Genomic DNA, 19205 nt, shown 5'->3' with positions numbered 1-19205 from the left:
TGACAGAGACAGACAAACTAATCAGCAGAGGTCAGGTCCAGGCACAGAGTCAGGGCAGGCAGCAATCCAGCAAAAGTCAGGTCTAAGCACAGAGTCAGGGCAGGCAGCAATCCAGCAAGGTCAGGTCTAGGAAGAAGTAGCTGAGGCAAAGAGAGGAGGGAAACTCCTAGTTTTAAAGTGAAGGCGTCTGACGTCAGAGTAGGCATGCTAAAGTGTGGGCGCGTCCAAAGTGTAGAAGTCAGAAGGGAAGTATTAAGTTCGTCTGAGGGGAGAAGGCTTGACTCCATCCTTGATGTCTCAGGTATGTGACACCCAGTTCAGTGCTGTCAAACTTTTGGACCACTTTATTGGAGAGGATATGCCCCCCCCCCCCCCCCCCCCCCCCATGTTCCAGGAGACTATTTTACATATGGTGTTCATTGTGATTACTGCTAAGAAAGAGAACCAAAGCATAAAGAAGAAAAAATTATCAATGTAGAAACTCGGGATGCCCAGCTCTCATCCCCGTCAATAGTTGGTAAGGTAAGCCAATAAAATACAGTGTGGCAGTACTTTGACCCACTTTCCCAGAAAAAGAAACCACACCCTGAACCAAATATAGCAAACATTTTGTAAAGTTTATACCCTCCCTCCTGTCCTCCCCCACCTTCCCTCCCTCTTGCATCCACAAAAATAACCACCACTCGCTACAGTGGGCGATTTTTAATCACCGCAGCCTGCGGGTTGGCTGCTCCTTTACAGCTTGCCTTCCTATTGGTCCTAATTAGACTAATAGGAGGTGAGATCTGGCCCTGTTTAAGTTGCAGTGGTGCGAGCCTTTCTTTTCTTTCATGTGGTCTCTGTGCCCCGACTGCAGCAGCCACATGAACGGAGCACAGGCAAGGTGGCTGCAAAGCCTCAGGAGACACGTTGGTCAGTGTTGGCTCTGGTGTCGGGTCCCCTTCTGATCTGCTCTTTGAGTCAGAGAGCAAATCATCAGGAGAGGGAGATCACCCGTGGCTGCCACCAGAGAGGAGGATGGAGGCAGAAGACAGGACAAAGGCGCAGTGAGTCCAGGAGAAGGGGGAGGGAGTCGGAGCAGAGGTGGACTCAGGGAGGGAGCCCAGCTATGAGCTGCAATTGCTGCATCCACGTTGTCATGCTTTATTGCTGTAACATATTTATTTAATCTCACTTATATTTTCAAACATGCCAGCTTGTGCAGCATACGGATGTACACAGAGGAAGTATAAAGGAATAACTTTTCATAGGTAGAGTAGTAATTTGTTATAAACCCCAGCCTTGGCTGACCCCTACTATCCGTTACCTACGCTCTTGTGCCTGCTCTGCTGAACGCCTTTGGCTTAAATCTCGTGCCCATGCTGACTTCATACACTTCAAATTCTTGCTGACCTCCTTCCAATCTGCTCTCCAACTTGCCAAACAGGATTATTATATCCAATTGACTAACTCTATTGGTTCGAACCCTCGACGACTCTTTGACACGCTAAACTCTCTCCTTTGCCTTCTCCTCCAACTCCCCCTTCACTTTCTCCCCAGACTCTGGCTGATTACTTTCACGATAAGGTTCACAAGATTAAACTTGAATTTGCAACCAGCTCTCTTCCACCCCCTCTTCCCTTAGTCCACTCTCAACCCTCCTACCCCTGCCTCTTTTTCTTCCTTTTCCGAAATCACTGAAGAAACTTTACTTCTTCTTTCATCCTCAAAACTAACCACCTGCCTCACTGACCCTATCCCCACTCATCTACTTAACACTATCTCTCCTGCTGTCACTCCTTTCATCTGTCATATCCTCAATCTGTCACTTTCCACTGCGACTGTCCCTGATGCCTTCAAACATGCCGTAGTCACCCCACTCCTCAAAAAACCTTCTCTGGATCCTACCTCTCCTTCCAACTATCGCCCCATCTCCCTCTTCCCTTTCTTATCCAAGATACTAGAATGTGCTGTCCACCGTCGCTGCCTCAACGTTCTTTCTTCTCAAGCTGTTCTTGATCCACTCCAATCTGGCTTTCGCCCCCTTCATTCAACTGAAACAGCACTTGCTAAAGTCTCCAATGATCTATTCCTGGCTAAATCCAAAGGGCTCTACTCTATCCTCATCCTTTTCGATCTTTCTATTGCTTTTGACACTGTTGATCACAGCCTACTCCTTGGCATGCTGTCATCACTTGGATTTCAGAACTCTGCTCTTTCCTGGTTGTCTTCTAATCTCTCTCAGCGTACTTTTAGTGTATACTCTGGTGGATCCTCCTCTTCCTCTATCCCACTCTCAGTGGGTGTACCTCAAGGATCTGTCCTAGGACCTCTCCTTTTCTCCATCTATACTTCCTCCTTTGGTTCTCTGATCTCAGCCCACGGTTTTCAATATCACCTTTATGCTGATGACTCCCAGATCTACCTCTCCACACCAGAAATCTCGGCAGAAATCCAGGCTAAGATATCTGCCTGCCTGTCTGACATTGCTGCCTGGATGTCTCACCGCCACCTGAAGCTCAATATGTCCAAAACTGAGCTCCTTATCTTCCCACCTAAACCAACCTCTCCCCTTTCCCCACTCTCTATTTCTGTCGACAACACGCTCATTCTTCCTGTCTCATCTGCTCTTAACCTTGGGGTCATCTTCGACTCCTCCCTCTCCTTCTCGGCACATATTCAACAGATTGCTAAAATCTGTCGTTTCTTCCTTTATAATATCGCCAAAATTCGCTCTCTCCTTTCTGAACACGCTACCAGAACCCTCATCCACACTCTCATCACCTCTCGCTTGGACTACTGCACCTTGCTTCTCACAGGTCTTCCACTCAGCCATCTCTCTCCTCTTCAATCTGTTGAAAATTCTGCTGCACGATTAATATTTCGCCAAAGTCGCTATGCCCATATCAGCCCTCTTCTGAAGTCACTTCACTGGCTCCCTATCCATTTCCGTATACAGTTCAAACTCCTCTTATTGACCTATAAGTGCATTCACTCTGCTGCCCCTCACTACCTCTCCACCCTCATCTCTCCCTACACTCCTTCCCAGGAACTCCGTTCACTAGGCAAATCTCCTAATTGCACCCTTCTTCTCCATCGCTAACTCCAGACTCCGTTCCTTTTATCTCGCCGCACCTTATGCCTGCCCGCCTTCAAATCCAGGCTAAAGGCCTACCTGTTTGATGCTGCTTTTAATTCCTAACTTGTCACCTGCTCGTAACCTTTATCTTGTCTTCCTCTCTTCAATAGTCCCCTTTCCTTATGTGTCCTATCTGTCTGTCCTACCCTTATCCCTTATTTGTCCTGTCTGTCTGTCCTGATTTAGATTGTAAGCTCTTTTGAGCAGGGACTGTCTTTTCTTCATGTTCAATTGTGAAGCGCTGCGTACGACTGGTAGCGCTGTAGAAATGATTTGTAGTAGTAGTAATTCGTAATCAGTTTGTCATTTGGAGAGAATGGTTATAGGAATGCCCTAGCACTGTTATATTCATGCAGAGATTTTTTTTCTTCTGGTAAAGTGCCACTAAAACAGACAACATGTTATGAGAATCAGGTGCTCAACATTCAGAGTTTCTATTTATTTATAACATTTCTATCCCACATCAAACATGATTTAGATTGAAACCTGGGAACATGTAAAATCTTTTTTTTTCCTGTGCCTAGATCAAAAGACAGATGGTTTGTGGTGGAAGCTTGCTCCTTTTGAAGGGTGGATGGATTATGAATTTGTAACAATTATGCTGCTGCTGATTATGATCATGCTGATGATGATTATGATTACCTTATTCATATTCATGCTGGCTTTATTAATATTGACCTCATTAATAGTTATACTAATATTGTGCTAGTTTTGGTCTGGAAAAAGTTTTGCCATCTGGCAACACTGCTAATGGTTACCAATGATTTCTAACAGTGGCCAACCAGGTCACAAATACCTGGCAGAAACCCAAAGAGAATTGAGAGGACATGAAATGAGATTGAAGGGGGGCAGACTCAAGAAAAATGTCAGGAAGTATTTCTTCACGGAGAGAGTGGTGGATGCTTGGAATGCCCTCCCGCGGGAGGTGGTGGAGATGAAAACGGTAACGGAATTCAAACATGCGTGGGATAAACATAAAGGAATCCTGTTCAGAAGGAATGGATCCTCAGGAGCTTAACCGAGATTGGATAGCAGAGCCGGTAGTGGGAGGCGGGGCTGGAAGTTGGGAGGCGGGGATAGTGCGGGGCAGGCTTATACGGTCTGTGCCAGAGCCAGTGGTGGGAAGCGGGACTGGAGGTTGAGAGGCAGGAATAGTGCTGGGCAGACTTATACGGTCTGTGCCAGAGCCGGTGGTGGGAGGCGGGAATAGTGCTGGGCAGACTTATAAGGTCTGTGCCAGAGTCGGTGGTTGGGAGGTGGGGCTGGTGGTTGGGAGGAGGGGATAGTGCTGGGCAGACTTATACGGTCTGTGCCAGAGCCGGTGGTGGGAGGCGGGAATAGTGCTGGGCAGACTTATACGGTCTGTGCCAGAGCCAGTGGTGGGAGGCGGGACTGGAGGTTGGGAGGTGGGGATAGTGCTGGGCAGACTTGTACGGTCTGTGCCCTGAAGAGCATAGGTACAAATCAAAGTAGGGTATACACAAAAAGTAGCACACATGAGTTGTCTTGTTGGGCAGACTGGATGGACCTTGCAGGTCTTTTTCTGCCGTCATCTACTATGTTACTATGTATGAAGTAGATTTGTACTGACCACTAGGCTATCCTTCAGATCTGTTACTGAAATGAGATTTGAACCTGAGTCCCCTGGTTCTTAGCCCAGTGCTCTAACCATTAGGCTACCCCTCACTGTAAAATAGGACAACCTACTTCGGTTAGCAACCAACCGCACTAACCAATTGCACCACAGAGACAGAGGGTAATCCCACCCGCTAACCCCTCTTTCTCCAGGTGGGTGGAGGCACCCATCATCACCCAGGACAGTGAGGGTTCTACAAAGACTACCTTCGGAGGCTCCAGACCAGTAGTACACTGAAAGACTAAGTCGCTGTGATTTGAAAATTATATTTTAAAAAAAAAACCCATCTTGGCAGCGATGGTGTTAATATAAAAAAAACTTGAAAAAGGGTAGCCGTTTTAGTCTGGAGTAACCAAATTGGCAGAGGCGGGAGGCATAGACTAACCCAATTCACTGAGGCGTGACCTTTCGAAAGGTTAAGTTTCACTCAATGTGTTATCTACAGGGTTAATATAGTATTAGCAGATTGCATTTTGTACCCAAGAAGCCCCTTATTTCTTACTTGGGGATGTCATAGTAGCAGCACAGCAACAGAACGAGGCTCAGTTTTGCTACATTGTTCGTTGTGCACTCCTACACGTTGGCAAAAGGCCCAAGAAGTGAATATATACATAGTAATATCCTTTCATCACCACCTCCGATGATTTCAGAGAAACGGGACGGGATGGGGAATGCAAGTGAAAAATGGGACGGCAAAGGTCAGCTCCTCCCCTTATTCAGTCTGCAAGAAAAGGGCTCTCCGCGAGCAAAGTACAGGAACCGTTCGGGTAAGGGAAGCGCAGCGGCCACAAAGGTAAGTGCCTAAAGTGCGTCCGTCCGTCCGTCCGTTCCTTTGGCGCGTGCACGGCCTCCGCGCGGGCCCGGGGGAAAGAGCTAGTGAGGGGCGCGAGCGGCAAGCGCGTCCCCCGTAAATCCTGCACGTGGATCTCGGGAAAGGGAGGTTTCCACGCGCTGTCTTGGCACTGGGGTGTTCGTGAGACTTGCAGGAAATACCCGTCCCACCCCTTTCATCCGCGTTTCCTAGTCGTGTAACGCTCTGGCTGACACGGGGGGGGGGGGGGGGGACTGAAGGACGCGACCACTCTGGCTCCTGAGAAGGGCCGCCTTTCCTGGGAAGAAATGTTGAGGAAGGGGGGGGGGGGGATGTCAGTTAAGTGTTGTCATAGCGACGAGTTCCAGCAAGAACAGTGTTTCCGATTCCGGGACTCAGCAGGAGGACCTTGACTTGGAGTAGGGGAGGAGTGCAACCTGCAGCTCTAGGGTGACAACCCCGCTGTAGTGCCACATTTAGATCCAGACTCCAGTGCCATCTGGGATGTGTTACATCAGTTTGTCAAAAGACCCGATGGGGCTGTGTTGGATGACCTTTGATGTTTGGGGGGGGGGGGTCAGAGGAGGGGGATGCAAGTGCTTAGGGAATATTGTAGGTCTAAAGTCTTGTACCCTAGTCTAATGCAGATGGAAGCATGTGTAATGCCCCTTTACCTGGGCACTTCTGGGTCCAGTGTAGAGAATGACAAGGGGACAAAGTTTGTCCCTGTCCTCGCCCCATCCCAATGGGCTCTGACTCCATCCCCACCCTGTCCCCGCAGGTTCTGTCTCTGGCCCCGCCCTGTCCCCACGGGCTCTGTCCTCATCTGCAGAAGCCTCAAACCATTATGATTTTATATTTAAATCTTTTTATTAAAGTATAAAAGGGAACTCTATTGTGTACAAATTACAATAGAAAACAATAATAACAGCAAGCAGCTAACCCTCCTCACCTCCACCCTCTACCCTCTACCCGTCCAACCCCCAGTAACTGATTTCTACTACCCCAAGGAATCTTAATCCACCCTGTTAAAATGTCCAGGGGTACAAAATGCAACCCATTCTGTATGCCCTAGAGGAGAGAAATATGCCCTATGAAGCACCGTTAATGATTTTTAATCTGTGGATGATAAGAAGTCATCAACAATTTCAGGATTCAGTCTAGCTCTCCTGTCTTCCACAGTCCTTCCTGCAATAGAAGATGTCTTCTTAGAAGATGTGCTGGTAGCAGGATGTACAGGACCCCCCATGCAAATTTTGCTAGTTGTGGCCAGCATGTTTCCTTGTTTTTCTAAAAAATCAAAATTGTCTGCATCACTCAAACATAAATAACAGTCCAGTTCATTAACAGGTTTCAAAGTAGAAAATGACACAGGGACAAAGTTTGTCCCCATCCTTGTGGACTCTGTCCCTGTCCCCACCCCTGTGGGATCTGTTCCTGTCCTCATCCCCGCGGTTACTAAGGGTCCCGTGCCATTATCTAGTCCAGTGTCCAAGCAGGCTGGAGCCCCTGCGAAGGATGGACTCCGTCGGACCTTCACTCACTTGGTGCGCGGTGCCTCCACCTGGGGAAAGAAGTGTTAGAGGATGAGATTACCCTCTTCTTCCCAGGAATCTGAAAGTACAAGACCCCTGTGGGAAGCAAGGCTGTCAATAAAAATAGGCTGTCTTGAGGGAACATCAATACACAGTCTATTCCAATAACAGTACTCTGTAGGCAGCAGCTTAAACTTAGTTTACTCATCAACTTGAAACCACAGGAACATTCCAACTGCATAAACTCTCCATCACAAGTTGGTGCAATTTTGAAATAAGTACTTCCAATATTCCCCAGGGGAACTTCTGTATTCTCCTCTCTTAGGGTATATTTTACAAGGTACTCAGAAACAGGATTATTTGCACTTTGTACAGGCTCCTGACCTTGCCTATCCACAAAGATAGTGTTCCAAAGATTCTGCTCCTATGTTTCAGGTTCAGACCTTCCTGGTCTGACCTCCACCCAGGGTGACCTTTGTGTTGGCTCACCCTGACTACGGGATGGGCACTTTCTGGCTCCTGTCCTGGGCTGGGTGTATTCACTGCTCACCCAGAGCTCTCCTTTACAGGTACTTCTGTTCTTTGCAGCAACTCTCCTGGTCCTTAGCTAATGGATTCACTTCTTTTAAATGGCATCCCCCTTCTCCCTCTTTGGGTCACTTGGCAAAGGTTTGCAGCAGGGGCGTAGCCAGACTTCCGTGGGAGAGGGGTCCAGAGCTCGAGGGGAGGGGGCACATTTTAGCCCCCCCCCCCCCGCCGCCATTGTCGCCCCCGTCTCTGCCGACCCCCCTCCCGCCGCGAACCCTCCCCTGCCGCCGCCTACCTTCCGTTTTGCTGGCGGGGGACCCCACTCCCCGCCAGCCGACGTCCTCTCCGACCGTTCTGCTGCAGAGAAAAGTCTTCCTTGCATGCTGACGTCTGTGGATGTCAGCATGCAAGGAAGAAGACTTTTCTCTGCAGTAGAACGGTCGGAGAGGACGTCGGCTGGCGGGGAGTGGGGTGCCCCGCCAGCAAAACGGAAGGTAGGCGGGGAGGGTTCGCGGCGGGAGGGGGGTCCCGACTGAAATCTACGGGGGCCCAGGCCCCCTCAGGCCCCACGTAGCTACACCACTGGTTTGCAGGCAACCAAAGGCCCACAACAGCAAACAAAAACTAACCAAACCCTCCTCTCCTCCCCCAAGGGCAACTATTATCAGCTAACTCCACCTCCCCTTCCTTTCAGTGCACTTTCTGTCTGCATTTTATTCCAAAGCCACTCCCCATGGGCTGGGCTTCCTCCCACCTGGGGACCTCCCAGTCACTCCACCCAGTGACTCTCTAAAGGGATTTTACTCAGCTAGTAATTCCCAACCTAATAGGGGATTACACAAGGGAAACCTTTATGGGCGGAATAAAATTCCTAGAAATCTGGGAAACCATCTATCCAGTCACTTACCCTGAGGACTAGGAGGATGGTGCTGAACTGTATTAAAGGATAGCACACCCTAAGGAGTCTGTTGGGTTCTGTAGGAAGGGATGGCATTGAGTGAGTGTGTGTGGCTCGAGAGTATTTTTGTAATGCTAAAGTAAAATGCTAACGTTGGCTGCTTTTAGACACAGGAATAGTATGTAACAGGACACATGTTAGCTAATGTGTTTGTTTAATAAACATATTTTAACTAAAGGAGGTTTCATGTTTCCAATTTTATGTATATAGGGGAAAGCTTACAAGTTGTGATCCATTGTGAGCTTTAGAAAGTCTCCTAGCAGAGATTTGAAATTTGTGGTCCCTGGTGACTGTTTTTTTCTTTTCACCATAACACAAAGAAAATTTAGAACAGAACTGTAAGCCCCTATAATTCTTCTTTTCATTTTAACAGTCTTGATTTTGTATCAGTATTTTCACAGTGAAACATATTTTTGTTGATAAGATTTTACAGTATAGTGAAGTAGTTATAGAAAAAACAAGTCTCAACTCGTTTTGTGAGTCCCGAAATGTTTAATTATTTTAACTTCGTGCCTTGCCTTTCTGGATTGTTCTGAATTTCTGATTTTACAGTATAGTGAAGTAGTTATAGAAAAAACAGGTCTCTGTTAAGTCGTTTTGTGAGTCCCGAAATGTTTAATTATTTTAACTTCATGTCTTGCCTTTCTGGATTGTTCTGAATTTCCCTTTTAGTATCCTGATCATAAGGTCATGGATGCTGTGATCTGTTCCTCCACAGAGATGTTCCCTTATTCTTTGTGATATGTGATTTTGTGACTCGGTTTTGCCCATGTATCATCCCTCTATACATTTTCTGCTTTGAATAATATATCCTGTATTAGGGGCATAAATGAATCCCCATTTACTCTGTGGGTAACTGTGAGGTCCTGTGAAATGTGCTGGAAATCTGACAGATGCAGCTACCTTCATAGTTCCAGCATCCAGCTTTCATATAAAATGAAGAAGTCACACAATATGTCCTCTGACTCAAAATACAGGGATAGACACTTCAGCTCTAAAATCATCTTTAGGAACATCATATCCTGCCTTGAAACACTCAGGGCTAAGCTACTAAAATAGCAAAAAAGGAAAACCACAGAACCAGACCCTCTTGAAGTAACGTACAACTCAGCCCTGGGAAAACTGAGAGCAATCAATAAAAACTACAGCAATTATTCCGAGAAAATGAATCACTAAAATATTTCCTGATTGCAGTCCCAGCGGCTGCAAACTGAAGAGAAACATTTTAGCCCATAGCAACAAAAAGGCAAAAGTCTGGTGGCACCTTTAGAAACAAGGGGAATTCCTAAATTTAGGTGCTAGTTGCACATGCTAACTTAGGGGCCCTTTTACTAAGCCGCAGTAAGCACGAATGCATGCCTACTGCATGGTAAAAGAGCACTGCCACGGGACATGCTGAGATGTTCTACGGTAGTTTGGCCATCAACGTGTGCTACTACCACATTAAAAAAAAATATATATATTTTTTTTTTGATGTGTCTGGGGGCAGAGAGTAGGTGTGCTTGCGCTAATCAGGTAGCACGGGTACATTACTGTGTGCTGCTTGAGTAGCACAGGAGCCAATCTACCTACTAAATAGGTGGCGGTAAGGGCTCCCACAGTAATGGCCATGTGCCAACTGGGAAATAAGTGCGTGGCCATTTTACCACCGCGCTAAAAGTGACTGCAGCTTACAAAAAACACTTTAGTGTGGCTTGGTACAAGGACCCCTTATAGAATAGGCTTTCTTAATGCACAAGAATGACATCACAAAATGCCATTTCTGCACGTATTTGCAAGATGCTACTCTATAAAATTGGCATACTAGCTGCATGGTGCATAACGGCAAATGGGCTGTACCAGTGGGTGGAACATGTGCATAGGAGTAGGCAAATCTCTCCTAATTGCACCCTTCTCCTCCGTCGCTAACTCCAGACTCCGTTCCTTTTGTCTCGCCGCACCTTATGCCTGGAATGGGCTTCCTGAGCCGTTACGACTAGCTCCATCCCTGGCCGCCTTCAAATCCCGGCTAAAGGCCTAACATGCTGCTTTTGACTCCTAACTTGTCACTTGCTCGTAACCTCTATCTTGTCTTCCTCTCTTCAATAGTCCCTTTCCCTATGTGTCCTTCTGTCTGTCTCACCCTTATCCTTATTGGTCCTGTCTGTCTCTCCTGATTTAGATTGTAAGCTCTTTTGAGCAGGGGCTGTCTTTTCTTCATGTTCAATTGTGAAGCACTGTGTACGTTTGGTAGCACTATAGAAATGATTTATAGTAGTAGTAGAGTAGAGGATATCACACTGACTACCACACAGGGAGTGTCAATACAGATATACTTTATTAAGCACCAGACCGTTCAGTGGGTACGCCTGCCTGCCTCAGGGGTCCAATACAGACAATACTGTAAAAACATAAATGTATGTGTAATATAATAAGAAAACTAACACATGGCAAAACATATGTATAATACAATAATGAATCATAAAATAAAAACTCAAGACATAAATAATACGATGTTATATGTTTTCTTACTGAGCTAAGCACTAGCCCAGTAGTTCTCAAACCTGGTCCTGAAGGCACCCTTCCAGTCAGGTTTTCAGGTTCTACCTTAGCAGTTTCTGTTCTAAATACTGGGGAAATTTGGGACACACTGACATGTATGTCTCAATGCCTACTTCAATGACCTTTCTGAAATGGAACAGCACACAGATAAGAAACAAAAGAAAGGAAGTGATGACATCAGCATACTTGTCTGACAGCTATGGTACATGAGAGATAACTATTGACAAGATAATCTGAGCAAAGTAAGATTGAAACAGAAACTTTGAAAATAGAAAATGGTTATTCAAGAAGTTCCAAATAGTTGCCTTTGACATGGTTCCACATAGGTGATTGATAAATAAATTGAGTGCTCTCAGTATGGGACCTAAAGTGACTGACTGGATTAAAAACTGGTTAAATGGAAGGAGACAGTGGATAATGGTAAATGGAGTTTGCTCTGAGGAAAAGGATGTTACAAGTGGTGTACCACAGGGGTCAGTCCTTGGGCCGGCTCTTTTTAACATCTTTGTGAACGATACTACAGAAGAGCTGTCTGGTAAGGTTCGTTTCTTTACGGATGATACCAAACTCTGTAAAAGGGTGGACGCCCTGGAGGATGTGGATAGCATGAGGAAGGATCTAGTGAAGCTTGGTCCGAAAATTGGCAACTAAGGTTTAATGCTAAGAAATGCAGGGTCATGCACAGGTCACAAAAACCCGAGGGAACAGTACAGTATAGGGGGTGAAGAGCTTCTGTGTACGAAACAAGAGTGGGACTTGTGGGAGATTGTGTCTGATGACCTGGCCAAACAAGTAGAAAAGGCAACGTTCAAGGCCAGAAGGATGCTCGGGTGCATAAGGAAAGGGATGACCAGCAGGAAAAAAGAGGTGATAGTGCCCTTGTACAAGTCTCTGGTGAGGGCCCATTTAGAGTACTGTGTGCAATTCTGGATACCGCACTTATGGAAAGATCTAAACAGGATAGAGTCAGTCCAGAGGGTGGCTACAAAACTGGTCAGCAGTCTCGGTCATAAAACATATAGAGACAGGCTCATGAACCTCAACAGGTTCGTGAGCCTGTTGAAGAGAGGCGGGAGAGAGGAGCTACGATAGAGATGTTTAAATACTTTAGTGGCGTTAATGTACAGCAGATAAGCCTTTTTCAAATGAAAGAAACCTCTTGAACAAGAGGGCATAAGATGAAGTTAAGAGGAAACAGGCTTAGGATGAATCTGAGGAAATACTCTTTCACGGAAAGGGTGGTAGATGCGTGGAATGGCTTCCCGGTGGAGGTCGTGGAAAAGAAGACTGTGTCAGAGTTTAAGAAGGCATGAGACAGACACTTGGGATCTCTTAGGGAAAGGAGTTAGTGGTTACTGAGGATGGGCAGACTAGATGGGCCGTACAACCCTTATCTGTCGTCAGGTTTCTATGTTTCTTGTATTGAGGGTCTGAATGTGGGATACATTTTACATTTTGTTTTAACTGTTGGCTGCTTCTGATTGTAGCTTTCCAGGTCTGCCTAGTTCTCTTTTTATCTGTGAACCGCATAGAACCCACAAGGTTATTGCGGTATAGAAGTATTTTTTTTTTTAGTTTAGTATGAAACTGGAAGTCACTATGCGAGGTCATTTTTAGACCTTCTCAGGTAACCCACACAAGAAAGACACTGAACATGCTTCTGTAATGTAGCAGGTACTGTTTGGTGGAAAAACTGATGAGAGATGCTACTTTGACTAAACAGGCCAGATTTACTTTTAACAGAGCATATATTCTGTCATTTGTTTTACATCTAGTACAGATCTCAGAGAACTGAAACACATTTGGAAGGTTCTCATTGTACACTGTTGCACTATTATTACTTTTCAACATTTCTTGCACAGATGTAATTTTTGACTTGAAATGTAGAGTTGGAGAGACTGAGGGAGACTTTTTTTTTTGTTCCAGAAAGAGATTTAGTTTAGTCTGTCCACCAGGATTGGAGGAGTAACCTAGTGGTTAGTGCAGCAGACTTTGATCCTGGGGAACTGGGTTTGATTCCCACTGCAGTTCCTTGTGATTCTGGGCAAGTCACTTAACCCTCCTGTTGCCCCAGGTACAAATAAGTACCTGTATATACTATGTAAACCGCTTTGAATGTAGTTGCAAAAACCACAGAAAGGCAGTATATCAAGTCGTATTCCCTTCCCCCCCTTTCCCTACTGTACTGTATATCAGAAATAGTTGATACAATAAAATTAGTTTTCTTTGTATTATTTTGTGATCTTAAACTGATGGCACTGTTGAAAGTTCTGTCCATGAGGTTCTGTATATCAGAAATAGTTCATAACAATAAAATTAAATTTTTTTTGTATTATGTTGTGACCTTAAAGTCACTGTTGGCACTGTTGAAAGTACTGAATCAATCAGACTGCATTGTTTCCAAACTGAAGAGTGGTGCTAGATATAGTAAAGGGTCCCCCCCTCCCATGTTGTATTGGTAAGAAAATGTTTAGTACATATGGCCCAAGGTCATCAGAGTGTCTCTGAATGAGTTGGATTAGAGAAATGGATTAACAGCTTGTAACAGAATGATCATCTCCTTTGTACATAAATTTAGTTTTAACCATTTCTGATGCTGACTGTGGAAGATAGATGGTAATACCATAACATTCAAAGCACTGTGATTCATTCATGTCAAACGTTAGCACACTGTGTTGAATGAGGTAAAGTTTTGCTCTAAAATCCGAACTAAAACCTCGTGGATATTTCTGTGCAGCTTCACAGTCAGATGATTGTCCTTGCTTGTTCCCAAGCTTATCAGCCCCTAATTCTTTAAACTTGTTTCTGGGCTCAAAAGAGGGGTTGGACAAGTTCCTGGAGGAAAAGTCCATAGTCTGCTATTGAGATAGACATAAGGGAAGCCACTGTTTGCCCTGGGGATCAACAGCATGGATTCCTGCTACTGTTTGGGTTTCTGCCAGGTACTTGTGACCTAGATTGGCCACTGTTGGAAACAGGATACTGGGCTAGATGGACCATTGGTCTGACCCAGTATGGTTATTATGTTCTTGTGCTCACAATTGTATGCTTAGGACTATATTTCATATATGGCACCTGAAAAATCTGCATGGAAAAAGATACGCCTAGGTGTATTGTATAACATACACCTAGATTTAGGTGTACTTTATAGAATAAGCGTAAATTTCCACGTGAGCACCCATCTGCGCAACTAAATTTAGTCACAGGCTGTTACACCAAGTAAAACTTAGTGAAAATTTTCATGCCTTAGTGTATGTAGATCGTCATGTGCATAGATTTTAGAAACGCCTACGACCCGCCCATTCTTAAGCCCATGGCCATGGCCCATTTCAACTATGCGACTTAGAATTTATGAGCATCACATTATAGAATACTCTTAAACAGTTTTGCATGTAAATTCTAATTAATGTCAATTGCTTGCTAAGTGGCAATTAACACCGATTGGCTTGTTAACTAATTAAATTGTGCATGCAAATACAGAATATGCCTGGATTTGCACGCTCAAGTTGCACTATATAGAATCTGGGGATTACTCTCTAATTCTATGAAGTTGTACACTTACTTTATAGAATAAGGTCAGTTGCATGCACAATCTCCAAAATTGGCTCTTGACTGGGGGGTGATACGCACCGAATAGGAGTTACGTTCATGACTGCCCTTAGTTGCTATTCAATAAGTTGTGAACTCAAATTCCAGAGCTTTGGGGGGGGGGGGGGGGGGCATGGAGGTGGGTATGTCAGGTAGTTGGTTGCACAGGTTACAGAATACTATTATTTATGTGCCTAACCAGTGGTGGCCCTACTATTAGGCCAACTGAGGCGGAGACCTCAGGCAGCACTCTTCTGGAGCGTTATCTTCCCCATCTTTCCTCCACCCCCTTCCCTGAGTTTACTTTCTTTTTCCATTTTCTAAATGTTGGTAGCGGCGGCAGCGATTCCCTTATTCTGTCCTCGCACTGGCCTCTTCTCTACTATGGCTGCTTCTGAGGAAACAGGCAGTTACATCAGATAGGCGGGCCACAGTAAAGACAAGAGGCCGGTGCTGGCGGTAGTGTATGGGAATTGCTGCCGCCACTTCCGATTTTTGAAAAATGGAAAAAGAAGGTAAACTCGGGGAAGGGGGGAGTTGCCAGACCGTCGCTGGGGAGGGGGTGGGGCAGCATCTCATCCCTGCTTCAGGCAGCATCTTGCCTTGGACCGCCCCTGTGCCTAACTGCCTACCCATTGAACAGAGTATGTTTTTCAAGTTACCCTGTTTAGTATTCAGTGCTCTGCATTTAGAGGGTCCAGTATATTTATCTGGCCTATTACAGCAATATAATCCGACTACAGATCGTAGGTCGGCCTCTCAAGGTCTCTTGGAAAGACCAAATAAGATTAAATTACACGCTACCTATAAAGGAGCTTTTCAAATTCTAGGTTCCAAACTTTGGGATGAATTACCTTCAGAGTAACATCAGATACATTACTATGTTTGATTTAAAAAATAAATTTAACAGCATGGTTTTATAGGAAATGTTTTGTTGAAGCTGTGTAATGTAGTTGTAAGTAGTATGTAATGAGTTGTTTTGTAATGATCTTTTAACTCTGTAATTCGCTTTGAGCTTTAGGTGAGGCAAGATACTAGGCACGACTACTTCCTCTGCCTTCGAGCTGGCATAAGTGCTCTCGCCTAATGTAGGTGTGTAGATGTGGACTTCATGCTACTATTCTATTAACAACATCAAACAAAGGTTCCTTAAAAACTATATTTTGAATATTTTTGTGGACCATCAGACAGCAGGTGACTCAAAACTTTCCAAATGTAAAATACTTGTACACCACATTCAAATTCTTCATCGGTCCATATTTTTTCATATATAAATAAACTTCATATAATGAGTCTCCATTAAGTGTGCCAAAGTGATATGAGTAAAGATTATCCTGATGTAGCTGTGACAGCGAAACATAGCACTATGTCAGGCAGAAATATCTATTTTAAACTTCAACTATGAGAGGCGGCACCACCTTACTTTCATCTATTTTAAGATGTGTTTTTGCACTATATGAGAGATTTTGAAATTCTATATTGACTGGAGAATAGATATACAGAAAAGTTTATTCATATATGACAAATATTGGCATATGAAGAATTTGAGTGTGGTGTGCAAGTGTTTTACATTTGCCAATATTTGTCATGAAATGAGATTGAAGGGGGGCAGACTCAGAAAAGATGTCAGGAAGTATTTTTTCACGGAGAGGGTGGTGGATGCTTGGAATGCCCTCCCGCGGGAGGTGGTGGCGATGAAAACAGTAACGGAATTCAAACATGCATGGGATGTGCATAAAGGAATCCTGTGCAGAAGGAATGGATCCTCAGAAGCTTAGCTACAATTGGGTGGCAGAGCAGGTGGGGAGAAGAGGGGTTGGTGGTTGGGAGGCGAGGATAGGGGAGGGCAGACTTTTATACGGTCTGTGCCAGAGCCGGTGATGGAAGGCGGGACAGGTGGTTGGGAGGCAGGAAAAACTGCTGGGCAGACTTATACGGTCTGTGCCCTGAGAAAGACAGGTACAAATCAAGGTAAGGTATACACATGAGTTTATCTTGGGCAGACTGGATGGACCGTGCAGGTCTTTTTCTGCCGTCATCTACTATGTTACTATGTATTTGGAAATTTTGCATTTGGAAAGTTTTGAGTCGCCCACTTTCTGATGGTCCACAAAAATATTCAAAATATAGTTTTAAGGAACCTTTGTTTGATGATGTTGTTGTGGTTGTTATTATTGTGGAGGGTTTCCTTTTAGATTTTTGAGACCACGATCTTGTTCTCAGTTATTGGAACTATTCTATTAACAGCAGTTCTGCACGGAACTGCTGTTAATAGAATCTGAGATCAGCTCACATAATCCCAGCACCTAAATTTTGGCACCGTTTCTTTAATTTACCCCTTAGTGTGCAAAGTTGCACATACAAGTTATAAAATACTGTCAGTTACATGTGATAATTAGCTGCTAATTAGCATGAACAACCAATTATAGGCTATAATTGGTTAAATTAGCACTAATCAGTTATGCACGTAACTCTGCTTAGTGGGGATTCTGCAGACTGAACGTGCAAAATCCAGAGCACGCAGCTGGAAAGGGGTGTGGACCTAGGAGGGGCATTAGTGTGCCTTGCACTCACAGGTTACAGAACACTATTACACACCTAATTGCCTACAATTAGGCACAGCCATTGAGCTGGAGTGTTTAAAGAGAGGGGAGTAACTCTGGACTTAAGCTAGTATTCTATTAATTGTGTGTACAATTTACGTTATGGAATTTGCACTTCACCAGGGCCACCGAGAGGGGAGACGGGTGCAAGGTTCACCAGGCCCAGCTTCCAAGGGGGGGGGGCAACTGTGGCAAGGTTTCGAGGGAGCAGAAGCTTCTTCTTGCTTGCCTGCCTGCTTCCGGGTCTGTGTCTCTCCCGCTCCTGTGTGCCAGGACCCGGATGATTGCGTTAACGCGATGACCTGGGTCTCTGCACACAGGAGCAGGAGACGACAGACTGAGGGAGAAGCAGACACAGGAAGGTAAGAGGGTGGGGGTTGCGGTGGCAGCCCGTGTGGGGGAGGGGAAGCCCGCGCCCGGTTGTGTTTCTTGACGGCCCTGCACTTCACACGCATCATCCTGGTGCAAACTTTAGATGATCTGTAGAGAATTACTCCCTCTGTGTCTGCTTGCTCACTGAGAGTCTATTTGTGCCAATTCTTTTATTTGTTTGGATTTAGTTATCTCCTTTTTCAGTTGTACCTCAAGGTGAGTTACATTCAGGTATGCTAGGGATTTCCCTGATCTTGAAGGGGTTACAGTTTAAGTTGGCACTCAAGCAATGAAAAGTTAAGGGACTTGCCCAAGCTCACAGCTCCTTGTGACTCTGGGCAAGTCACTTAACCCTCCATTGCCCCATGTAAGCCGCATTGAGCCTGCCATGAGTGGGAAAGCGCGGGGTACAAATGTAACAAAACAAAAAAAAAAGGAGCAGCAACATAGATTTGCAGGGGTTTTCCTGATTGTCAGCTCGATGCTTTAACCATCAGAGTGCTTCTCCACTTCTTGAGAGTAAATACTAGAAAGTCAAATAGCAAGTGTCTTAAAAGCAAATGATCAGGTGATGTTTTGCAGAAGAAGAAAATACTCTTCATGACCAGAGACAGCTATCTGGAGCGCAATGAGGAATATTATTCCACTTTACTCAGAGACATGCCTGCAAATATTGTACTATTTATTTGGCTTTAGGACCTCTTGCACCCAGATATATTGACCCCTACTCAAGGTTGTAGGGGACTTTAGGTTGGAGCACTGGTATAGCTATGCAACTTGAAATACATGCTCTTGAAGCAATTTTGACATAAAACTTGGAATATGTCAGGTTAGACCCGGCTCCGTCAAACCCAGCATTCAGGATGGCTGAGCGCGTAGCTTCTACCGCAAACTTAGAACCGTGCCATGCAGAAGGATCATCTCACTCATTGTTTCCTGTTCTGGGTCATTTAGTGAAGACCTCTGACCCACCTATCCCCCTTCCATGCTTATGCCCCCTTTTGAGTTGCACGTTAAAAGATTTGCATGTGCATCTTTGTAGAATAGCACTTAGCAAGATGCATGCGCAGATCCTATTTAGAAAACTGCAGTAATTGGTTGTTAGCGCCCAATTATTGCTAATTAATGGCTTGTTACTCAATTAAAATGCACACACAACTTGGGCGTGCACCTAAATTTTGGGCGCCATATATTGAATCCAGGGCATAATGTGTGCACGTTTAACTCCTCCAGGCACTAATACAATTATGCAGAAAATACTGATTCTGCTGCTAACACCTGCCCTTGTGCACATGGCAAGTAGTGCACTCTCCTGTGTTTGTGCCCAGTTTTTGTATGCAAATTTTATTTTCATACATTCTGGTTACAGTATTGTGTATGAGATTTTTTTTTAATGCAGTCTTTCTGTACATATACACAAAAGCAAATAACTAGCATGGAAATTTGCCATCTCCTAAGTGCTCCCTCTCCCTGCTCTGGGCACTCCTATTTGGCTGCCATGGGGACTCCAAACCT

At 45.0% G+C, this 19205-nt stretch overlaps 2 protein-coding genes across 3 annotated transcripts in view; one reads left to right on the top strand and one right to left on the bottom strand.

Moving 5' to 3' along the window:
* Positions 1–5368, bottom strand: part of ANKRD66 (ankyrin repeat domain 66) — a 61251-nt gene extending 55883 nt beyond the window's left edge. The window contains exon 1 of the mRNA XM_030198786.1: positions 5257–5368. The gene's annotated coding sequence lies outside the window, so the exon portion shown is untranslated. The remainder of the gene's footprint in view (positions 1–5256) is intronic.
* A 100-nt stretch (positions 5369–5468) lies between these two features.
* PLA2G7 (phospholipase A2 group VII) overlaps positions 5469–19205 on the top strand; it is a 121699-nt gene continuing 107962 nt past the window's right edge. The window contains exon 1 of one of the 2 annotated variants that reach the window (XM_030198782.1): positions 5469–5547. The gene's annotated coding sequence lies outside the window, so the exon portion shown is untranslated. Of the gene's footprint in view, positions 5548–15788; positions 15808–19205 lie in introns of those variants that run through there. The other variant, XM_030198784.1, reaches the window with a different exon arrangement.

Source organism: Microcaecilia unicolor, chromosome 3 (genome assembly GCF_901765095.1).
Source record: "Microcaecilia unicolor chromosome 3, aMicUni1.1, whole genome shotgun sequence".
Taxonomy (NCBI): domain Eukaryota; kingdom Metazoa; phylum Chordata; class Amphibia; order Gymnophiona; family Siphonopidae; genus Microcaecilia; species Microcaecilia unicolor.
The sequence above is the reverse complement of the archived record's forward strand: the minus strand, read 5'-3'. Positions and strand labels throughout refer to the sequence as shown.